General features: G+C 30.7%; 1 non-coding gene across 1 annotated transcript; it reads left to right on the forward strand.

The window, feature by feature from the left end:
- Positions 1-20,053: 20,053 nt before the first annotated feature.
- On the forward strand, positions 20,054-20,160 carry LOC127134217 (small nucleolar RNA R71). The gene has a single exon (XR_007807971.1). It is a non-coding gene; the product is annotated as a small nucleolar RNA R71 (small nucleolar RNA).
- Positions 20,161-26,864: the final 6,704 nt, after the last annotated feature.

The raw sequence follows: 26,864 nt of genomic DNA on the forward strand, positions 1-26,864 counted from the left end.
ACCTACATTAGTGCTAAAGTCAAACTATGCATGAAGGAAAATATGATCGAATTGCTTAGGGAATTCAAAGATTGTTTCGCCTGGGATAACAATGAAATTCCAGGATTGAATCGAAACATGATGGAGTTAAAGCTACCAATTCGACCTGGTAAAAATCCGACGAAGAAACTACCAAGGAGGTTCACTCCAGAAATCATGTCGAAGATTAAATAGGAGATCAAAATGTTTCTCAAGAGAAAGTTCATTATGACAGCCAGGTACTTCGAATGGTTAGCAAATATTGTGCCTATTATAAAGAAGAATGGAACTCTTAGAGTATGTACATATTTTAGAGAGTTGAAAAATGCTACACCTATAGACGAATACCCAATGCCAGTGGTAGAAATGTTAGTAGATTCCGCTATAGGTATTAAATATCTAAGTATGTTAGATGGATATTCAGGGCATAATCATATTTTTGTAGTTGAAGAATACGTACCTAAAATGACGTTTCGATGCTCAGGCGCTTTAGGAACCTATGAATAGGTAGTAATGCCCTTTGGTTTAAAAAATGTCGGAGAAACCTATCAAAGGGATATGAATTCGATGTTTCATGACTTTATTGAAACGTTCATGCAGGTTTACATCAATGACATAGTCATAAAGTCCTCGTCAGAAAATGCTCACTTAGGCCATCTTCGACAATCATTTGAAAGGATGAGGAAATAAGGATTAAAAGCGAATCCATTAAAATGTACTTTATATGTCCATGCAGGAGATTTATTGGGATTCATGGTGCACAAAAAAGGCATTAAGATCAATTAGAACAAAACCAAAGGAAGTATGTTAGCACAAGAGGACGAGAATGGCGTCAAAAGAGCCATTTATTACCTCAGTCGAATCCTGAATAATGTTGAAACTAGGTATAATGCAATAGAGAAATTATGTCTTTGTTTATACATTTTATCTACAAAACTAAAGCATTATATAAATCATATTGATGTTTATGTGTATTCTTATTTCGATGTTGTCAAACACATGTTGTCAAAACCTATACTTCACAGTCAAATATGGAAGTGGACATTAGCACTCACTGAATATTCACTAACTTATTATCCTCTAAAAGCAATAAAAGGGCAGATTGTTATAAACTTCATTATTGATCACATAGTGGTCGAAGCAATAGAAAGTTATGTAGAGGAAAGGCCTTTGAAATTATACTTCGACGGTTCTAGTCCTAAAGACGAAACTAGAGTTGGAGTTTTTATAATTGCTTCAAAGGATATACCAAACAAGTTCGAATTCAGAATTGAATGCCTTTGTTCAAACAATGAGGTTGAATATGAGGCCTTGATAACAGGACTTCAAATATTGTTGGACTTGGGGGAAAAGGATGTCGAAATAAAAGGTGACTCAGAGTTGGTAGTTAGATAATTGAAAAAAGAATATAAGTGCATCAAAGAGAATTTAATAATGTACTTCGTTATAGCCAACTCCTTACTGAAATGTTTCGACTACGTTGTTATTGATCATATACCTCGATTGGAGAATCAAAAGGCTAATGAGTTAGCCCATATTGCTTCAGGTTATAAAATCTCCAAAGAGATATTAGAGGATTTGGTTGAAATTAAAGATAAGTTAATCTCAGCCGACAACTCTTTAGAGGCATTACCAATGTTAAAAGTTGGGGGGAGGGGGGCAGACGAAGCTGGGATATCATCAAACTTAGAAAATTCTAAGTTTTTTGAAAATCTTGAAGCCTTAGAAGTTTTGTCCATCGACCTAATGTCAGACATTGACTGGCGGAAACCCATTGTCGAATATTTGGGAAATCCAACATGAGCGATAAATTGAAAGATCAAGTACATGGCCTTGAACTATGTGATTATGGGAAATAATTTGTTCAATAAAATCCCTTATGTTTTTCTTTCTTGACAAATTGCACCAATTTCGGTGACACGTGTCATGCCATTAGAGGAGAAATTGAGTGGTTGCGGTTAAGTAGACATGTCATCCTAAAAAAGTGGATCCATGATTAAAAGCTATGGGAAGATGCATGTTTTCGAGGTGGCAGGTGTCAGAAATGTCTTGACGCCAATGGCGTCAGCCCATTATGTGAAACAATGTCAAGAAAAGTAAAAAATGCCTCTATCTTCCTTCAGTCGAAAGTGAAATTTTTTAGGGACAATTTGTTAGCTGAGATTTTTGACAGGATCAAATCGAAGCACAATAAAGAAAAAGTTGGAAGTTTGAAAAGAGATTTCGATTCAGTTTGCCAGCTAAGGGATTCGAAGTCTCAGATCTGGGATAGAGATTGAGACTTAGTATTTTCTGAAAATAGATTCAATTCAAGATTTTGACGTTAATAATCAGCGAGGCACGTCGACAAACATCCGTTGGCGCGAAGAAACAATTTCAAAGTCAGTAACTTTTTTTTAGTCTTATCTAGAGAGACACATGGGAGACGTTTCAGAGGTGAAAAACATGCAGCAATTACGTGTCAATTTCTGAAAAGAATATCATTATAAGCAATTATTTTACATTAGTATAAATAAGAGTTTTAATGTTAGGATTTAGGGTGTTGTGTTGAATTTACTACAAAAACTCACAAACTCAAAGTACCCAAGTGAAGCCAGAAATGCGTAATCGGAGTGAAATGTATGATTCCAAACACCATTTCATTTAATACAAAGTCTTTTACTTAAACTTATTTCCTTTGCAATCTTTCTTTCATTTCATTACTATTGCTTTTCACTTTACATTATCTTTAATAAAAAAATTGTCACATTATCATTGTCGAAATAATTTACCTTTTCAACAATTATATCTTAATTTGCACTATTTTTACATAAGGATTTCGACCACGTCAAAATACTTCACATTCTCACACAAAACTTAGAAAAAAATTTAACACTATGTTTTAAGATTATCTAATCGATTCTGCAAGTAATATTTTTACAAGAGACTAACGTTTATTTCCTAAATTATATAATAAACACATATACACCCCGACATCATACCAGATTATCAAGACGCCCACAATCATGCAATCTCCATTAGTTCGATATCAACGTTGTAGACCCGAGTTCTTCAACAAAATAACATAAGAAAAAAGAGTATAAGGATAAAACATTTAAAATAATTTTGATGAGAAATTATCAAAAAGTTTATTCTTTTTATTTAAAAATTCTTTTAAACTTTTCTTGGAAAAAAAAGTAATATAAAGTATATTTTAGAAATTTTCAATTTAAAATTTTTTCCTTAAAATAATATTTAGATTTATTGGGTGTGCCGTACATAAAATTAATAAGGGATTGGTTATGCAAAATAGAAACCACGGTCCTATACGTGGTTTTCAATATCCCTAAACAAAACAGATGGCGACAACATGCATAGGAAAAAACAGCGGCGACCGCAACAATAAACAGCAGTACCGGCTAACAGAAAAGTCATAATCTGTAACCACTTTACTCAACTCATTCATTTCAATTATATATAACTTTGAGAATTTTCATATTAACCATCAACTTCAAATTCATCATCATACAATTAATCTCCAAATTCATTTGCAATGGCTTCGTTGATACTTTTATTTTCGGACCTTCTTTGGATCCATGAGTGGGATGCTACAGCTCTATTAGCCACATATCCTCCATCTTCTCTTTCTTCTTCATCGGCTCCTGCTGCTCAGAGAAAAACTTTGAAAGATGAGGAAACTGTGATTGAGAATAATCCATTGGAATTTGAATCCAGGGTATGCGTGGATTTTGTTTGGCCTTAAACTTCTTCAACTTTCATTACTAATATATTGTAATTAAAAACCTAGTGTCTAAACTATTACTCTTCATATCATTTTGTTTAATTTTATTTTTCAAATTTATTATTAGGAGATGAAATTTTTAGCAAATGATCATCTGTGGTCTGTGTGAGTGTTGTAAATCTCAGTAATATCTACTTTCATATAAAAGAGTCAACCTTGATTTTTTTACTTTATTTTAATGAAATATTACAGTATGATATTTGTATTCCTTTATCATTATCATCTTCCTTTTGCTACATTCCATTGGATTATCAAATAAATACGGTAAACATTATTTTTTTTTAAATAAAAAATATATTTACGAACATCAATAGTTATGAACAGTGATTTTTAACCGGGAAATAAAACTTAATAACATATAAGAAATTAGTTAATAAAATAATAAAATTGATTAATAACCGTTTTAATATTAAAAATAATTTTAATAGAAACACAAAGTTGATTAATAAAAAATAAAAAATAAATTAACGAAGTTACGATGTTGAAAGGTGTAGATATAAAAACTAATTTTTAGTATTAAAATAAAGTAAATTAATAAAATATAAAATATTAATTAATAAAGTTATAAAGGTGATTAACCACTATAAGAAAAAGCTTGTTTTGTTTTGTAAGGGAAATTTGATACAGGAGTCACCCATCACTAGGTTTTGTGTGGAGACACCCCTCACAAATGATAAAAACAATTATAAAAAAAATTATGTGGGGATACCCCTCGCAAAAAAAGAGAAGGAGGGATTTTAAATTTTGAAATTTAGAATTGCGAGGGGCAACATCTAACAAATTGTTGACCGTTGAAAAAAATGACATTGACCATTGTAATTTGCGAGGGTTTGTCCTAAGCAAAACACAATCGTTGTTATAGTATGCGGAGTCCTCTCGCAACTGTCAAAGACAATGTTCCATCAATTTTATCAGTGTTAGTAGAGTCAGAAACATTAACTATTATTAGTTGTATTTTGCAAGAGATTGTCCCTAGCAAAATGTAACAGTTGCTTTAGCAAGGGGTGCCCCCTCGCAATTCACTTAGCCAAGTCCTATCAATGCCTTCACGTGTCAGCACGGTCAAAAATTTTAATTAGTGTTAGGTGATTTTGAGAGAGGTTTCCCAAGTTAAATCTGTCTGTTTAATAGCGTGGAGAGCCCTTTCGCAGCTTCAGTCATTTCTCTCCTAACTCTCCGTTTTGTTCTCATATGATATTTTTTCATTTCTCTTCTTCCTCTAACTTTCATTCGCTAATATTTCTCTTCCTCTCATCTTCAAAATTTCAACTTATTAAAGGTAAATATTTTATTGGCTTATACTTGTTTTTTGTTTAATTTTTATTTTTTAGTTTATATTAAATATTTAATGATTGTTATTATCTTTTATTTTTTGTTTTTATATACCAATTTCATTATCTAAAGATATCAAATTTGGCAGATTGAAAGTTAAAAGTTTACTGTAAATTTTGTTTATCCAAGGTACATATTTTTCTCTATTTTTTACTTATATTAACTGTAAAAAAATTTAGGTGTAAATTTTATACTTATATTTATTGATGTTAAGTGTTGTTTAATATTCAATTTGTATGTGTTTAATTATTTTTTGTTTAAATAGGGAGAAATAGTTTTTTAAAATAGAAATATAAAATTCTATAAAAAAAATCTGAATTAAAAATAGATAATATAATTTATTTTAGACAAAATAAAAAAACATGATAAAAATATTATTTTATTTCAAAAATAATAGCATAAAATATTTTAAAATAATATTTTTTTTATTTAAAAAATAAATTATATTTTGAAAATAGTATAAATTATATAATAAAAACAATATACTTTTTATTTTATTTTGAAAATATATTTTGAAATAATACTGTTTCTATTTCGAAAATAAATTATATTTCAAATATAATATTTTTTCCTTTATATTTCCTACCTCCTTCTTTTATTATAAGTCGATTTGGAAAAATATTTTGTACCACAATATAAGTCGTTTTATGATATCAATGAATCATTAATGTTATTTTTTCTATTATACCCTTAAATATTTTCCAATACCATTAATGAAAAATAATTTTGTAAAACCTTTCATAATTTCTCTTTTTTATACCACAATTATTACATTTCTTAATACGTGTGAAAAGTAAAAAACGACTTATAATAAAAAACTGACGGATATTTTTTTAAATTCATAAAACAATGTAGGAGAAATATTGTTGGAACATATTAGAGATCGGTACTAAATTAAAGAAAATTTAGACTTGAAGTGTGTTGCCCGATTATCCGACACGCTTAGGCGTGTTAGAATTAATTGAAAAAGAAAAGAAACACGCCTCTGCTAGATAGGAGAAGATGTATTTCAACAACTTATTGTCCATTGGAAGTTGATGGCTGCAACTACGCAACATACATTATTAATGTTGCTGAAATTGCACGAAAGATGATAAATTTATTTATGTTTTACTTAAATTTTATTTAGACTTTAGATTAAAACTAACTATTTTTTTACTTATGTTTTCAATTGATTAGTGTGATGAGTTTGGTAGAGATCCACTTCTTAATTAGATCCATCTAGAGACTCATATCAAGAAAAATGGGGAGTTTGTCGATGAATGCTCAAAAACACTCCATTAAGTTTATTTATTTATTTATACTTAGTCATTTTATTTATTTCTTTTATGTACCTAACTTATTTAAATTATGATAACATCTAACTTATTTATTTTTATAGAAGGGGTATGATAGACAACTTACCCTTACTATATCAGAGCATCCTGAGTTACCTCCACCGCCACCGGGATATCCTGTTGATCCTAATCTGGATTTTCGGACATGATATAATGTTGCTCGTGGGAAGAGGAAAAATGGGAGAGTGTATGGTACTGAAGGGTATGCCAAAACAATCAAGCGGCGTGATATGATTTTTAGAATAAGACTTGCTGATGGAGAAGGAACATCACATCCACCTATATTAACCACTGATATGTTAGAAATTGTGAGAAATTTGGTGCATACCCAGGCACCACGTAAAGCAGCAACAAGAAATGCAGAAATAGAAGAAATGAGGAGAAGACAAGCAGAGATGGAGGAAGAATTGAGGAGGAAAACAACAAAATACGAGGAAGCAATGCAAATTGCAAATGAGCGCGCACAGAGTTGTGAACAATTTACGGCCTCACATATGAAAAGGATGAGATGAGGAGGATGGGAAAGAAGATTAAATTTGTTGAAATATGAAATTTTTAATATATATTTTTAAATTTTATTTTTATTTCATCTTTAATCATGAATTATTTTAATTTTGGTGGATATGGATATAATTTTTTTTTATTTCACTTCTAATGATAAATTATTTTATTTTCTAATTTTATTTTACAAAATTTAAAAAATATATATTTATTTATTATAATGGTATTATTATAATTATTATAATATTTTTTTATATAATAATGTAAACATTAGCTAGGGGTTACTCCCCACACATATAATAGCAACTTGCGAGGGGTTAATACCCTCACAAATTCCAAAATGTATATGTGTTTGTTATGGGTTAAACCCCTCACTAATGTCTGACATAATGCACTAGAGGGTATGCCCCTCACAAAAAATAAAGCATAAAATCATTTGCAAGGGGGTTATCCTCTCATTAATGTCAGACACACTTCACAAAAAGCAAAACATAGATGTGTTTGTTAGGGGCTTATCCCCTAGCAAAATACTAACACGTTTCTGCGACCAATCTGCTCATATGCCTGCTGTGCAGCAGGCTAAATTTTTTTGATGACATTTTACGAGGGGCTTACTCCCTAACAAATAATTTGTGATGTCCAGTTTAGTTAGGGGATATTTCCCCTCACAAATTTTTATTTTGTGAAAGTGTTTTTGCATTAGTGAGAGGTTTACCTCTAAAAATGGATTTTCTTGTAATGAATCACACAATTTTATATCTATACCATTTAATTAAAAAAATAAAAAATAACTTATATATATATATATATATATATATATATATATATATATATATATATATATATATATATATATATATATATATATATATATATATATATATATATATATATATATATATTTTAAATATATTTATTATTATAATATTTCACCGATTGCATACAATATAAATATTTAAGGTAAGAATATCATTTCTAAAATAAAGTTAACATGCCAATTTTGGTTTAATTTAGATTTTCGATAGCTTAAAATTAATTGTGGATGCAAAATTACTAGATCATTTACACACTCGTCATAGGCAAATGTTAGATTCATATTTTGTATATCCAAGTAATCTATCATTATATTTCCACAATCATTATGAAAAATTCTAAATTATTCTTTGTTCTAAATTATTTTGAAAAACTCAAATTTCTGATTCTTGAACATATTTTTGTTCGGTTAAATAATCGTTTAATCTATTTATCGAGGTTCAATTTGATTCTTATTTTTTTTAGAATTTTATATTGGACTTTTAAATAGTTAAAATGGATGATATTAATTTTTTTCATCAATTATATTAATCAAATTTGTCAATTTTATTACCGTGCATGCCATCAAAACATATCTCAAAATCGGTTGCTAAAACAATCACAAAATATGATGAAGATGAAGATGAAGAAGCATATCATATCTCTGATTTCGTCACGATGAAGAGGAAGAAAATGCATAGCTTAAATCCAAAGTGGTTGCAAAATCGATCGCATAAGATAAAGATAAAAATGCATAGCTTAAACTTTGAAATTTATCGATAAATTCGTCGCATATAGTTAGAAATTAGATGTCGATCACTAAGTTCGTCGCAGAAGATGATGATGCATAATTGAACACAAATTTAATCGGCCGCATATGATGAAAATGCATATTTAAAATTTAAAAGACTTAAATGCACTTTTGGTCCCCCTAATTTTGGGCGTTTTAAACAATTGGTTCCCCTATTACAAAACCAGCAATTCAAATCCTTTAATTTTGATTGTCAATGGATTTTTGTGATCCCCTTCACTTTTGCATACATGACATTGATGATTGCGATAAAAAACAATTTTCAATAATATGTCGATGACTAAAATACTTTATTAATTAATATTTTTTATAGAATAGATTAATAATTAATTGTTTTAATTAATTGTTTTAATTAATAGTTTTTAAAATTAATTATTTAAAATTTTGAAAAAACTTATTAGGTCTATAAACACAATTCATAACAATATTCATTTCATTGAACATTTGTCCAACACACAAGATCACAACAACTCATGGGTGACTAAGTTTTATAAACACTCATTTTATTTCTAAACAAATCAATGTGGAACTTTGTTGATAAATAAAACTATTCAACCACCACATATTCTAACACCATAGAAATCAACACCAATGCCTTTGAACAATTGAAAGAAGCAATGATCTGCTTAACATCAATGACTTACCATTAATCCACATAATAACCTAGAAAGGTTTCCACTAATACAAGTCTAATTTGGTTAAAATCCTAACTTTAAAGAACCACAACCATTTTCACTCTTTCAGAATTCACCTAGTTCCTCTCTTCTCAGCAGCAAACCCAATATTAATTTTTCTTACAATCTTTTAAATGTTTCCAAAAATAAAAATATAACATGAAAGCAAAATATAAATTTACAACTCAATATTTACACAAATACATATCAATAAACAGGAGGATTATTAAGATAGGAAAAATATCAAGAAAATAGCTTTAGATTAATGATAAAATTATTCTGTATGAAACTACATAAACAAATTGTAAGTACAAATTCTATGACTTAAATCTTAATTGTGTCCCTATAGAAATCTATTACACAAAGGAGTACCCTTAACAAACTCTGTAAAATTCATAAAATCAAACCCAACATAGCAATTTGTCCATTCCAAAGCTCTACTTACGAGGACAGGACAGATTTAATGAAGAAGAAGATGATAATCTAAATCCAAAAATTTAGTTTTGTAATCAAATTTATCATAGCTAAATAATTCACAAAAATGAATGATACAACATCGATATAAGTTGATCTCGTTACGAATATTTAGATGAAAAAAATTAAAGATGGTTTAGCCGTTTTGTTTTTAATAATTCATAAATTTCAAAAAACTAAAATTTGAATAGATTTTAAAAATTATTATTGAAATAGCCTATTGTAAAGGCCTGTTTATAACAAATTGGGCTATATATGTGAGGGCCACGTGAGTTTCTTTGGGCTAACTAACTTTATTGGAACTTTTCAGTCTAAAGTAAACTAGCCTCAAGTTTCTATATCTTTTTTAGTTTTTCTATTTGACAATAATTTTTTCATACTATAAGATATGGGAGATTATTTCTCCCACCCAAGTGGTGGAAAAACATAGTATGAAAATTCGAAAATTCCTTTTTGAATTACAAAATATATTTTCAGACGCACCTAAATATACCTAATTCATAGTAATATCTATTAATATGGAGTGCTAGTCCAAATTTCATCCATCTCATTCTTGTCTTACACGAATCTCCTTCTAATATTTAAAAAATTTCACACATGTGCATTTTTCAACACTACCCTAACGATTGCTATTCTCGCGACCTCTTTAATTTCAGCTTCACGACTTTATGTCTGGTGTATATGATGTTTTCCCTTATGGTAGTTAAGAAGATAATTGATTCCTATCGAGCCAAACTAAAGTGACTTCTAATCTTTTAGATTATACAATTTTAAATGCATCCCTTTCAATAAAACTTGGCCAGTAACTAGATGATGATATCTCTCCATCAAATATACTATAGTGCTATAATTTCTAGACTTTAAGGGTCTGTTTGAAACACTTTTCAATTTTAGTTCTTAAAATTTGTTTTTCAAATCTATTTTAAAAAATTATTTTTAAGAAGAAAATTAACAAAAAATTTGTTTGATAAACTAATTTTTAAAAACTGTTTTGAAAATATGAAAATGAAAAAACTGGTTTGATAATATAATCTTTTAATAGTATTTTAAGAAGAGAATAAATTTTTATGTTTTTTCTTCAAGTTTTATAATACTAAAAACTAAAAAGTAAGAAGCAAAACACAACTAAAGTGTTTCACTTTTTTGCTTTTAAAAACTGAAAAATAGAAAAGAGTTTTTAAAAACACTTTTGCAAAACATTATATTCAAACAAGTTTTTAAAATTTAAATTTTCAAAAACTAAAAAAGAGTTTTTAAGATGTATTTCAAACAAGCCCTAAAACTCTCACAACTCCAATTGTTTGCCCCCGCTGGTTTTGAGATTGAAATGACTTAATGCAAGTAATTTAGGCCGAGTAGGATAACAAAAATCAACATTTTTCAACTCAATGCTTCCATATACATTGGATGACTTTAATGTGGAGCTTTCATCAGGGTCAATTTTAGGCACACAATCTATAATTTCAAACACTGAAATGAGAGGTTTACCAAGAATTTAAAAACATCCCATGGAAGAGATTTCAGACAACACGTCATTAGCCATGATGCTTGTCATCTCCCCAAATTTCAATTTTTGATTCTTCGTTTTCTCATTTTCGATTATTTTTCCTCTGACTTTATTGTAGTTTTACTCGTCCATTAGAGCACCTAAGAGTTATTTAGTGTCTAAATATGCTTATAAATAGAGAGTAACATTAGGGGAAAAGGACCCAAGCATTTTTGTACTAAAATTACCTTTAAATTTATTAGTTTATGCAAGTTTTCGAGTTTTTCTTTATTTTCATTGTTGCTATTTTGTTGCGCTGAATTTTATTTGTTGTTGTATTTGAATTTAAATTCTCTTGGAGCATTCTTATTTTTAAATATATTAATTGCATTTCAGGTTTTATTTTACCGCTTTTACAATGCATTCTTTGTATGTCTATGTCATGTTTTCAATGGGCATGTCTGAGTAGTTTAATTTATGGTATAAGTACGAGGACTGTTGTACCGAAAGACCTCATGCAAATTGTATAAATATCAATCATAACAATAATATATATTTTATTTTGTAATTTTTGTTTTTAAATTAAAGTTGTTCACTACGAAAGTAGGAACGTAATGATATTGTTTATACGTCGAAAAGGCATAAATGATATCGGACTTAGAAATTCGAGCAATAGGTTTTGAGATTGTGAAAGCATCTCTAAGCTAATTGAAAAATTACTTTTATTTTATAAAGGATCTTTAAACTTGCAAATCATGTTGCGAAAGTAGATTGATTGCGAGTTTAGAGTCTAGTGATGCACAGATGAAAGTGGGTGCTAGTTTTAGTATTCTCTAAAAAAACCACAACTCGTTACAATCGATAAGATAATTTGTATGAGAGAAATTGGATGATAAAAGTCATAGTTTTGGACTCTTATTTTTATTATTAAAAAATAAAATATGGTTACCTTTTTCGCACAAACAAACTAATTATTACATAGTCTTAGCTGAACATCGTTACGATAGAAAACAATACTTGATTATTGGTCTCTGAGGACGATAACTCTTTATAACTACTTTGATATTTACGTACGCTTGCGGCTTACCAAATTTTTGGCGCAGTTGTCGGGGACCAATTTTTCGATATCATTATTATATTATTTCACCTTTTAGAATGAACCAATTTTCTGTCTTTGTTATTTTCTAAATCTATCTCGTTTTCAGTTGTATGCGAAGAACCCGAAGTCAAGGGAACCTCGCTGAACCCATTAACGAAATTGAGCTTTATTTCTATGAAAGACGCTGATAACAACAATTAGCAATGGCGGCGGAAAATCTCCCACTTAAAGAATACGATGTACCCTAAAATGAAGAACCACATTCGAGTATTGTTCATTCTTCTGTAGCATCGAAAAACTTTGAGCTTGAAATTCTGGTATGCAGATATCAAATGTCCTATGAGAAGTCAAGACATTGATATCTGAACAATAATAGGACAACTTACATATAGAGGAACATAAAATAACATAACACACAAAGTTGTTAACCCAGTTCGGTATACAACAACACTTACATCTAGGGGCTACCAAGTCAGGGAGGAAATTCACTAAATAGTATTAGTTTATAGGTCTTCGGCAAACTATCTCTAATTTACAATTGACACCCTAATCACTACCTGTGCTTAACTTCTACCTAAGACTCTCCTAGGTGTGAGACCTTTCTCACCTCCCTATCAATTATAGCAGTGATAATTAAACACTTACAAGAAATTTAGAAGTCACACTTCAAGGGCACACAATCACTCAATGCTTAAAAGCTTAAGAGTGTTTGACAATGCTTACAACCAATCAACATAGTCCTACTCATATATCATGATGATATTTGAGAGGCTCACAAATTACACAAACCCTAATACTAGGGGTGGCAATTGGATCCATTAACACAAAATCCATTCAATCCATCCATCAAAAAATCCATCCAATCACGAACGTCACAAGGGAAAGCATAACATTCCTAGAATATTTTGTAGCCAGTTAACTCTACAAACGTTACCAAGGTAACAACCTATTTCAGACAAGATATCACAACCACATATTAGGACATCTTATTCAACATATTGCAGTTAAGTTAGTTTTACCAAAATTACTATCAATCAAAACAATCAGGAATTAGTAGAGCTAAAACCACCAAAAATATTTGACTAAAATATATTAACAACACTTATTTTAGTTCTTTAAAAGAATTTGCTAGACTCAATTTAGTCCATACAAAAATTGAAATTATTTTTAATCTCTAAAAATATTAAATTAAGTCAATTTAATTATTTTTTTTACATTTTATTTATAAGTTGATGGAAGTTAGAGATAGAAAAAAATGCGAAAATAAATAGAAACTAAGATGAGACGATAATTATCTTTTGGATGGTTTCACTTGTTAGCATGAGTCAACAAATATCAATATACATAAATTGAGGATTAATTAGGAAAAATAGAAAACCATGGTCTCCAAAAACCTGGTTTTAAGTTTTCCATATACATGTCGCAAACAACAGACATAGAAAACAATCGGCGGCGACTACAACAATTCAATGAATTGAATACAAACCACCGTTTCATTTTTTTATTACTTAGTTATATGCAAACGAAACAGCAGTTTCAGCTAACAGAATCTGTCACCACTTTACTTAACTCACATCATCTTCATTCATTCACTCTCTCTCTATATATAACTTTTCCAAATCTTCATATTCATCATACAACTAAATTCATTTGCAATGGCTTCGTTGATACTTTTATTTTCAGACCTTCTTTGGATGCAAGAGTGGGATGCTACATCTCTACTAGCTGCATATCCTCTTTCTTCTGGTTCTTCTTCTTCATCTGCTGCTACTGCTGCTAACAGAAAAGGAACGAAAAATGAGGAAAAGGTGATTGATGATAATCCATTGGAGTTTGATACCAGGGTGTGTGTGGATTTTGTTTGGCCTTAAATTTCTTCAACTTTCATTATATTATTATGCAATGTAAAAACTTAGTGGATAAACATTTTTGTTAAAATTCAAAAAATTGAAAAGCACAAAAAAAATCAAATATTATTAAATTCGTTTGGATATCATTTTGTTAAAACTGTTGCGTTCAGATTAAATTTTAATTAATTTTTTAAAATCGATTCAAATGGAATAATTTTTATTTTTTTTAGTATCATTATCAATTTAGTTTAATTTATTTATTTTTATTATCTAATTTATTTCAATTATAATCAATTATTTTTATTTTATATTATTGATTTTTAATATTCTATATGTTATATATTATATCAAATATAATATTTATTAGTAATTTTATAATCTTAATAAAAGATATAATTTATAATTTAAATATTCAAAAATTGATTCAAATTAAATCAATTAAAATTGAATTGGATCGGATCAGATTTTTTTAATCAATCATCTCAAATCAAAATGAATTGCGAATAAATTAGATTGGATGAATTTTTATATCAAAATCGATTCAAACCACACAACGAACACCCTTACGTGTATTTAAGGGTTTTTTCTGTGATTTCTCACTCGGCGCCTTTAAATATTCTCTTTTTTTTCTTAGTTAATTTTTTTCTTCATTTTTTTTCTTGTTAATTAGTAATTCTCAAATTTTTTGTTATTAATAAAAACGAATAGGTAATAATATGAAATTAAATATTTCATTAATTAAAAACAAGACAACAAATAATTATTCCACATATTCAAAATTCCGACTCCACTCAACTTCAATAGTATCACTATTAACTATCTCTAATGAAGAGAAAAGTTGAGAAAAAACCCATCCATATGATATGAGGAAAGTCATTTCCTCCCTAGAGATGATTATCATTTTCTTTAAGAAGTTAAAAATGGTAAGATGAAAATTAACTCTAATGTTCTTGGTAAGGAATAACAAGAGATGTTTGCCATCCCAAGTAAGCGTTTCCATTTGTTTCTCTCTTGGACAGAGATTTGACACTAAAAGTTGATACAAAACTTTTCCAGTTGGTAGTAGAGTAGTAGGATTGTTGAGATTATCGTAGTTAGCATAAATTAGGTGAAGGTGATCTGAGTAGAATTTGTTGAATCTATAATGTTCAACACAACAACATTTCTCTTCATAGTTTATTGTCTTAGCAATAAGTGACCGAGTAATTGTGATAAGAGAGCCTTTGACATAAGACTGGATTGACTTAACATAATGACCAGATGACCCAACATAAGCATTTAACCAGAACTCTTTAACGAGATTAATGTAGATGGGTCCATGAAGAATGTCAAAGTAACCATTAAACTTTTGTTTGGGAATAGTTTTTCTTAGATCAAAATCTTTGTCTTTCAAATCGTCGAAATCAACAAACTTTTCATTGATAACGAACAAACTAATTTTCATCTAAGGTTGTTGAAGACATTTTTGAAGAAACGAAAAAACTTTGAAACTAGGTTTGAAGACACAAAGAGTTAGAAATGAGACGTTGAAACTATGAATAATGTTTAAATAAAGTGGAGAATAGGAAGTGAAACAATCAGAGAAGCTCAAATGTCTCCTAGAAAATTCAAAAGATATGTTACATATTTTAATATGGACGATCATTGTTATTCTAGCAATATGATTCAAATGCGCGTCATGATTTATTTATTTTTAAGAATAGAAACCACATATTATATCAGTTTTTAACAAAATCGAGGGGACAATCAGCTTATTATCTCGGTTATTCAAAAATTCCGAGGGGGAAAACAATTCAGGCACTTTTTATTATTATTATTATTATTATTATTTTGTAAACTAAATGATATATCTCGTCGATTTCCTTAATAATCGGGGGATAAGATAATCAAATTTTAGTATAAAAGCACTCGTTAAACAAATTTTACTCTGATCCTAACTTATATGTAGCTGCTCCAAACTCGAACGCATCATTCTTTTGGGATCCGTCTCACAAAATGATGGTGATGTTGATGTTGTTGTTGTTGCTGTATTTAGAAGCTTGAAAAAGTTCTCTATGATGGATTGCAAGTGCAAAATGTTGGAACATATAATTCCTCTAGAAGATGAATGCATTCAATGGTTGGACCAGATAACTCCTAGAAATTGGATGCAATATTTGGAACACATAACTTCTTACATCAAAATTCTTCTTTTGTTGTATTCAGGGTCGATCCAATCATACCGGAGGCTCCGTTCTAATTTAAAAAATAGGCTTAAATTTTTTTAAAAATACAATTATAATAATTAAAAAAATATATCAAAAATATAATTATATATTAATTAAAAATAAATTTAATTATAATTATTTTGAGTTTTGATCAATCTTAATTTTTGTATGTATTAAATTTTTATCATAACGTTTTTTCAATTATTGAGTTTTTTTAATAATATTTTATTTATTTTTATTAATATTTATAAAAAAATTTAAATTTTTCAAATTTTGGGGCTTTATAAAATGTGAGGCCCTGTGTTGCAGCACATGTTGCACATGCACAGGGCCAGGTCTGGCTGTATTATGGTTTTTCAATATTCAGTGTAAACAATGTAACAAAATTGAGGGGATAACTTGATAATTCTAGAAATTGATCACCATCCTTGAACAAATCTTTGTTGTCCATTTCATGATTATCAACGTTCAAGATATTACCATTAGTGATTCGCGTAAAATCTAAAAAAGTTCCATTATAAAGGCATTATGATATCTATAATTGATAAAAAAAAACGTCATGAAACACTTGAAACTATATACATCCTCCACTTTAACTTTTTTCATTAAGAGTTCTCTATGATTGATTGCAAGTGCAGAAAATTATCTGGGTTCAAGATTTTTATTTTTAAATATTCATTTGAGTAGAAATTCATTTATTTTTCTGGCCCTTTTCTTTTAACCCTTTTTGTTTTATAACATAAGTAAATAGATGCAAGATGAAACATTTGATCTTCCCCAAATATAAAGGAGTCGAAGATCCAACATATGATCTTCAAGGATAAATTAATTTTTATTTTAATATTCTGTGTAAACAATTTAATGTTCTGAGTAAACATTTTAGTTTGTAAACAAATTATTTTTATTTATTTTCTCTGTAAACAATGTAACGAATTTTAATTTAAAAAAATAATTTATCTTATTCCTCGATTTTATTGTAAAACGAGATGTATGAGACACTAATTTTGTTAATAATAAAAATATAAATGCTGGAGTTTAAACCCAAGTGCAAATTAATTTACCCCTCAGTGTTTAAACAACCGAGGTGATAAAACGTTACTTTTCATGACACCCTTTGTTACCCTGGTAATGCAGTCGAGGTAAAATGAATTTCACATCGGACGTTAAAAATACTTTTTGTAGTAGTGTAGCCTCTCACCTTACGTGAACTGACAATCTCTCGCCATCGTAAACATCGCCAAACAGTATCTCTCGCTGTCGCAGACAAACTCTCAATGTTATAAAACTACTAAGATCTCTAAATATCTCATATCTGCATAAGAATATCACATACTCCTGAATTGTTTATAAGTATAGAACATTATAAAAAAATTGCTCCATATATAAATAAATTATTATTGTAAATTAACTACAATTGTGGCATAGTATTTTTATTTTATTTTTCATAATTACTTTTTGAAATTATAATGTATAAATGATTGCAATGTATTCACCATTATTGTGGTATGAACTTAAGATAAACTCAAACTTGATACCAAATCTTTTAACTTATATAAGTCTTACATATATAAGTCTTACATCATCGCATCTAAAAATATGTTTCATTTTAAACCTAGTCATCACATGAAACTCTTATTAACTTTAGTGTCAAAATATTTAGATATATTCCTTCTAGTCCGCCCCGCGACTTAAGAAAATAGTCCATGTGACATAATTGTAGGAAAATTAAACTCATAAAAGAATAGCTAAATATAAAACACATGTGTGTCTAATTAAACTTTTTAAAAAGAAATCATGGTCAAATGTTCAAATTCAAATATACCTTGTCAAGAAGAAAAATTAATTAAAATATATCAACTTGTCATGTACTATATACGTGGTTTGTCATAAAAACATGTTTCATGAAAATGACTTTTTGAGTTAGTTGTAGATTTGTAGTAGTAAAACGTAACAATCAATGGTTGGTGTCCAAATTTAGGTTGGTGTCAAAATTTAGGTTGGTGGCTTTAGGTATATATGACATGCAAATCAACACTTCAAAAACAATTTGAGTTTGAACTTCCATGCCTCATGAGTTTATTTTCACCTACTACCAGTCATCATTTGAACTTAAATTACAAATAATCCAAACAACACTCAATGACTTATTTTTAATATGCTTTTGGTTGGTAATACTTAAGTTGTGACAATTTGACCAAGTTTGTGTGATTCCCACTCAAGTACATTTAAGATCTCATAAAAAATAATATAAGTTTAAAAGTAATGTGATGGGATAATATGAAGTGAAAAAATAGAATTCTTAAAAAAGTGCTTTTACATAAAGTTGAAAGTGATTTTTATTTATTTTAATAAAATATAATTGTAAAATATTAGAGTTCCATTAAGTATATATCCCATCAAAACCTTCATTAAGTTTTAATGTATTATTGCTTCAACTAAATGCATGGATGTGTTTCTCCTCAACAAACAAGGAGTAAGTTGAAGATTATCTTACATACCAATGTTTTGCATATTAATCATGTTTTCTTCATCCAGGGTTTGTTAAGAAAAATCATATTTTCTTACTTTAAAATCAATCTACAGTTTCCATAACAACAAACTAGAGTTGATCTACAATATATAAAAAATATTTTCAGAATTTTAAACACTCATTTTCTAGGTTTTGGTTCTCAGTTTCCATGAGAAATTAAAATTACTTAAAGAAGTTTTTTGCCTAATGCTTTACTTGTGCAGAGAATATATTCGACCATGCTTTGTTTACTTTAAAAAAAATAACAACAAAAAAATGCTAATCTGTATCCTTAAAGGAGATGCCTATGTAATTTCATTTTTTTTTATTTAAAAATATATTTTTCTACTACAAAATTTTGAATTAAATTTTTTTTAACACGTGACTTTTATGATTTAAGGGGAAAATGTTTTCAAGATTTTATAATTGTTTTGAGTCTTCTCGGTTGTTTATAAAGTAAACAAATTATGCATATGCACACCAAATACATATAGTTAATATAACTACGATGTAAACATTTATGTTTGTTAAATTATGCTTCCTAGAATATAGTGTGTTTCTAATTTTATTCGGAGTCATCTAGATCAGTATAGGGTCATCTTCTTCTACGGTCTCTTGAAACCAACTCTATATTTATCCTTTAAATGGTCTCAAATTGTTCATCCATGGACTTTGAGCTAGATGGAAATTAACACAGTTTTTGTAAATGAGACATGGAAGAATAATACTTGAGCTTGATAATGGAGATTACAACAACAACCCAAGTGAAAAGAGATAAATGAAGTTGTTACATTGTTTGTTCGAGATATTAACATTAGTTACAAACAAATGGGCTCTTCACGATAAACACGTGCAACTTCAGCAACCTTGATAGGTTTAGTTGCTGGCACGTCAAAAGACATCAACACATTTTTTTTTATCATTTGATGAATTTGAGTCACTTGAGTAGCGAGAGTTGTAGTCTTAATGACTTCATGAACACCAATTGACTTCATTAAGACTATAGTTATGGATACTCTAATGAGTGACCATTATTAAGTGTTGACAGTAATGTTTTCTATCAAATCATACATTTTCTTATAGGACTTGGACAACAATGCACCACCAAAAAATGCATCTAACATGTTTCTTGGAGATGGAACTAATCCATTATTGAAGGTTTGAAGCTGAATGTATATGAGTATTCTATGGTGGGGAAATTGTTTCAACAATTCTTTAAATCTCTCTCAAACATCAAATAATGACTATGTTTTCCTTTGTCGAAATGATGTAATTTCATTTCTCATCATGACATTGTTGACAGGAGAAAAATATTTGGCTAAGAAATTCTCTGCTAAATCATTCCATGTGGGTATGAAACATGGCTCCAAGAAATTTAACCAAATTTTGACTTTATTCCTTAGAGAGTATATGGAAATAGCTTAAACCTAAAAGTGTTGTTTCTGACTCCATAGATTTTTAAATTGCTAGAAACCTCCATAAATTGCCTCAACTGGATATGTGGATCATCAATAGCAGCACTTGAGTATTGGCTAATGGCTTGTATCATTTGAAACATCATTGGCTTAAACCCAAATTGAGATACAATTATCTCTAGCCTGATAGTACCAGCGTTCATGGCATTTGGATCAAAATTAGCATAGCCTCTTATATTTTTCGCTCTATCATTGGTTATGTCTTGATGTCATTTTCATCCATGACTTTTTCTTGTCCTTTTTGTGTCCCTTCAATGTCCTCTTCAAGATCTTCAAACAAGAGAATCAATATAAGGGTTCTTGGTTGTTGAGTTGCAATCTGGTATCACTTCAAAAGTATGAATATTTTCTCTAGTTCAGGGTCTCCTTTGTAAGCTAGATTTAACCACATGCGCATGTAGAAGTCATGCACCTTTTGTGACTCTAGAAGACAGAAAACATCAAAAGCTCAAATGCACTCTTAATAAGTTTTAATGAAAATTAAAGTGTTAATGATACAATCTCTAATAATAGCGCCAAAAACTTGTTGTGAATCTTTGTATATGCATACACAGTCAAAGTGGGTAGCATGTTTTTAAAGTAATTGTATCGATCCCATGGATATGGTATTAACTTAAGTTGATCTCACAGTCAAAAGTTATGAATAGTCAAGAGCAGGAAATAATAATAGTTGTTGTTGTCACATGTTCAAAATTAATATTAATAATTTAAAGGTAAGGAAATTTATCAGAGATGAGAACATGTTGAGTAAGGATCTATTTAATGAGTTTCACCTAGTGTGTTAGTGTGACTAAACATGTCATGACAAATGAGGCCAAAACGTTATCTAATAGTGTATACCTACAACGACATAATAAATACTGTAAACAGCTATGGAACAAATTTCTAAGTCTCAAAATAACATAAGTGGATGTCTTTGTTGAGTTCTGATTTCTTATATATGCTTCTAGTTATTTATACCTAAAGCAAGTAGATAATGTTCATATTTACTTTAGTTATCCATATTTGTCATGATTTCAAGTTATCAAAGGATTCTTCAACATTAATAAACTTTTGTCTATTCTAAGATGATCAACCAAAGAAATAAACATGTATCATTAAAACATATGGCAAAATATATCACTAGAATCACAACACATCACACAAAAAAGTTATTTTTCATTAAACTTCATATTGCTAAACATAAAAAGTTTAGCTCATAGTGAGCAGAATAAATAGATCAAAACATGGTCTCAAGCTTAATATTTCTAGAAAAAAGGAAAAGAAAGTATAAACCCAAGAATGTCACTTTTGTTTCTTGTAGTCGTTAACCAACAAGAGGTGAATTGTGTCACGCCTGACTGAGTGATATTCTACATGAATAGCATGGTGGGAGGCACATCAGAATCTGGTTCAATTTTCCTTCCTTCTTTATGAGATATTTTTCTTGAAGTGTTTTCAGTGTCTGAACCTTCTTTCAATTCTCAACACCATTCCTGTTATAACCTTCATTGCTACTAGGGTTTCTCCCACACTTTGGATCCTGGGTCTTATGATTATCCATTGATTTTTCCCAAGGAATAAAGCATATTCCCTCTTTTTATCCGTTACTATAAGTATTGAGATGGTAGACAATGCCTACAGAAGACAACACGTCTCACGAAATACCTGTTGTGTATGGTGGCTCATTCAACCCTCAAATGCAACTTTTCAGAGTTTGTCATCTACTGCTCATCCTTATCTATTTAGCTTTTCCATCTCAACCTTAATTTCATTCTTCAAAACTCTTCCATATCAGCCATATTATGGAGAATCAAATCCATACAAATATCTTATGGTTCAAGGCCTGAAGGATAATGTTCATAAATTTGTGGTGTGACAAAACTCGTCACCAGAGCTACTTCTGCACATTTGCAAACCACATGAAAACAACAAAAGAGATCTCCTAGTGTGTGTCACATCTCAAAAATGTGATAATGCGATCCCTCGCGATGGAACGCGGAAAAATGTTAGTTCGAAACAGAGTCGCCACCGAACTTTATTCATTCCAATGAAGGAATAGGAAAATATCGAGAAAACCTTTAGAAATAAGAATAATGGTCATCGCAACCATATTCGGGTTCGGGAGTCGATTACGCAAGGGGAAGGTATTAGCACCCCTCACGTCCGTTGTACTCAACGGGAACCTTTTAGTCTGATTTTGCTATTTGACTGTTAATTGACTGTTATCTGCTTGCTTCGAGTGATTAGAATTGATGATAGATATGGATGAAGACCTCAGGAGGGGGAAATGGGAGGTTTTTTTATTAGTGTGCTCGCGAAGATACAGCAATCTCCTGCCTATGTATCCTTATCGTGCAATAAGGAAATCAGAGCATTCGTAGTTCGGGCCACTACGAATATTTGGTGTGTTTTGTTTGATGAACGACTGTGTAGGTCGGCGTTCTAATGGCTAAACACTGACATGTCTACTCTCGGGGGAGGCTCTAGCACTGGTTTGTTGTGCGCATTAGAAATTATTAACAGTGTTCTTTTGAAAGGGTTTTGGTCACGCGGGGGTGACAAGTTGAATTGATGTGTTTGGGTGTTTTTGTTTGGTTTCGATCGCTCGGGGTGAGAAATTAGATTTGATTTGTTTGAGATGTTTTTGAAGAACGGCGAAAGATTGAGCAATATGGTGTACACCAATCGTCCAATTCTTTCGAGGAATAATAAGGCGAACGCCTTCTACTCCCTTTTCGTTTTAATTATTTTTGAAAGTTTGTTTGCGGATGTTGAATATGCACGGTAGTGAGGCGTACGCCTCCTACTTGCTTATTCAAGGAATAATGAGGCGTACGCCACCTATTCCCTTATCCAAGTTTATTTAACGTGTTTTAGTCGGAAGTCGACAATTTGTGTAATATGGCGTACGCCAATTATCCAAATAATCGAGAGATGGCGAGGCGAACGCCTCCCATCTTTTATCACCCGAGGTTTAAATTGTAAAAAGAAATGCCCTTAGATGTTGTATTCGATTGTGTTTTAAATTGATGACGAAGATTCGAGCAATGTGGCGTACGCCAATTATTCGAATAATCGAAAGATAGTGAGGCGTACGCCTCCTATCCATTTATTGTCGGAAATTTAGAATTTGAAATTTGTAGTTGATTTAAAAGAAATGATTTGAAATGTGGTTGTTTGGATCGATAATTTGAGCAATGTGGCATACGCCAATTATTCAAATAATCAAGGAATGATGAGGCGTACGCCTCCCATTCTCTATTGAAGTTTAAGTTAAAGTTTATTTTGAAATTGGATTTGATCTAAGAGTTGATTTGAATTTATTTGATTGCATTTTAAATTGATGACGAAAATTCGAGCAATATGGCGTACGCCAATTATTCGAATGATCGAAAGATAGTGAGGCATACGCCTCCTATCCTCTTATCATCTGAAATATGGAATTAAAAGGATTTGGAATTTGTAGAAATTGATTTAGAAAATGTGATTTGAATGTGTATGATTAAGGTTTAATCGGGTGACAAGAACTCGAGCAATATGGCGTACGCCAATTATTCAAGTGCTTGAGAAATATTGAAGCGTACGCTTCCTATCTCCTTTTCATCCCAAGTTTATGTTTAAAAGAGAAAATTCTTTTGAAATTGAGTGGTTTGAAAAGTGGTTCGAATTCGTGTTTATGAATGAAACGAATTTTATTTAGTGTATTATTCATCTACTCGATTAATCAATAACCAAGTAGGTTTCATTGTAAGAAAGCCCAAGAGTAAGCTATGTGAGGTTGATGGCGATGCATAAAAGCGATCGACTTACAAGGGTGTTTTAAAAATGGGCTCGATGTTAAATCGAGAATTGTATGATTTGTGCTTTTTGAAATTGGTTTGGATAGATGGTGAATTGAAATAAAATTGAAAGTGACTATGAAATGATGATGGAAAAGAAAATCCTTCAATTATTAACTCGTCAGAATTTGGTTAAACAGGTTAATTAAAATAAAATGAATTAATCAAACAAAAGTTCAATTAATTGTTATTTAAAAAACAAATGAGAATAAGTGACAATATTGATTTATTAAAATTGAATCGGTGTGCTCAAACCGGTTTGTGCGAGATAACAATGATTAATGTTATTCGAAAAATCCAAACGCGGCGAAAATATGATTTTGATGTATTGGCATTTGGGCGGCATGACGACATGGAATATCGAATCCGTAAAAATAAATCTGATTAAACATAATTACCGCAATAGGATCAAGTAGTATTTACATTATACTATAATTAGAATTAATAGTAAAAATGGTACTAAAAGGTAATGGAAACCTAAATCACATTGGGCTGGGCCCGAACACACACTCATTTGAAGTCATGACACTCAATTATGCCAAAAACAGGGGTAACTTTCATGTAATAACCAAATATTCTGAATTTTTCAAAGACATGTTTAGTTCAAACTATTTTGAAATGAAACTTCTAGCAGCTTATGATGAATCTGCAGCTTATGATGAATCTCTAGCATGAACATGGATTCGTTATAGTACCTTTTAAACTCTAAACTAATCCTTAATTATTGATTAAACTCTATATACAAACAAGTTCCGGCATAATAAGTTCCAGCATAATGCTTCATATGAGATATAATAGAAGCAATTAAACGGACCCGAAATCTAATCCGGAAGTTCATAACAAAATCACATAACTCTAACACTGATATGCTAGCTAAACATTCATGACAGAAAATTAATACATGTACTCTTTTCAAAATAGTCAACATAAAAACAATATGCAGATGCACCCAAAACAGCAAACTCGAAGCGACAATTTCACCATATCAAAATGATAATTAAGCACAGTCGAAAAAATAGAAAAAACCAACCAAAATCAAAAGGGGCAAAATGCCGATGAATTTAATTGCTGATATGTTGTTGGATTTATATTGCTGAGATGATGTCTTGCTTATTACCGTTGAGGACTTCGGCGGATGGCTTGGTGATGTTAGTTGGTCGCGAGTTGCTTGAATCCGAGCCAGAACCGCATCAAAATGACCAAAGGCTACCTCCTAAAACCACTTTCACGAGCCAACGAAAGGTGAACAACTGTGAAAGTCGAAACTCCTCTCTTATTACAGAATCCAGGAGTGGATCTATAACTTGCAACCACAACCGAGGCCACGAGTGTAATCGTTGCTGGATAAATCATCCATGTAATGTCAAGCCGTTGTAAGTATCGTTTGGGTTTTGAAGGGTTGGACGTTTTGTCGGAAACGTCACGACAGAGGGATTTTGATGGTGGCGGTGTTGGTTGTTGAAGAAAAGTGGGTTTCTTGGGTGGCGGTGAGACGCGAGGGTTCCTGTTGGGTCAAGAGTTCTTGATAAGGAGGGAAGCGATGATGAGACGGAGGTGAAGAGCGAAGAAGGAGGAAGAGAGTGGATTTGAGTTGGGTTTATGGCGGCGCATGTGGAGATTTTGTGGAGGTGGGTAGGAGGTTGTATTCGCCGGCAGTGATTGGATCTTGATGGAGAAGCGGCGAGGGGATTACCGGCGGATGAAGGGGTTTGGTGGTGGTGAAGAGATGGAGGATGGTGAATCGTGGCCAACGGTTTGTGAAAGCGATGACGGTTGTTTGTGTGGAGGTGAGTACGGGGTTTACGGTGAAGGTGGCGGAGAGTGTGACAGAAGATGAAGGTGAGTTGTCAGCGCTGAGAGGGTAGGCGTGAGGTATTTTTGAGAGAGTATTCGAGTGTAGTAGTTGTAGGTGAGTGATGAGGGAGATGAGAGAATGGTAATAGGTGGTAGATGTAGTGAGGATAATCCGTCGGGGAGAGAGATGATGAGTGTGAGATCTTTTTCAGATTTGAGAGAGAGTGTGAGGTAGTGTGTGGCGAGGAGAGGGGGTGACACGTGGAAACGGGTGGTTATTTTGTGAGGGATGAGTGAATGAGTGAGAGGGACGCGTGGTGTGTGTGTGAGCAATTGATGAGAATTCAATGTAAAATATATTTTATTTTTACACTTGTTATTTATTTAAAAAGAATAAAATCATAAAAAGAAAAATATAATTAATATTTGATTTAAATAACTTTTAATTGTTTTAATTGAATAACTAAATCAAAGATTATTGATTAATTACAAATAGAAATCGAGTATAAATTTGTTCGGAAAATTAAACCGGTCATACTAAAATCGTCAGGACAAAACATACTTATTAAAAAAATACAGTCTTTCCTCAAATTCTGAAATAATTTTGTATCGGTTAAAAGGCTCAAGCGGGTCAAGATATACCCGAAACAGTCATTGCTGATTTTGCCTGTTCTTGAGAAATGATTCAACTGATTGGTCTGTATTTTCAATAAATTCATTCTGACTGACATTTTAGGTATTATTCATGATGCAATGTATGTCATGCTATGCATATGATGCGGAAATAAAAATGAAATCAATCCTATGAAAATTTAAATATGCCCGGACAAAATTGGGGTATAACAGTTGCCCCTATTTAATTATCTTGAACTAGAAAGTAAGAATGACAACGGTCTTCATACA

Source organism: Lathyrus oleraceus, chromosome 3 (assembly GCF_024323335.1).
Source record: "Lathyrus oleraceus cultivar Zhongwan6 chromosome 3, CAAS_Psat_ZW6_1.0, whole genome shotgun sequence".
NCBI lineage: Eukaryota > Viridiplantae > Streptophyta > Magnoliopsida > Fabales > Fabaceae > Lathyrus > Lathyrus oleraceus.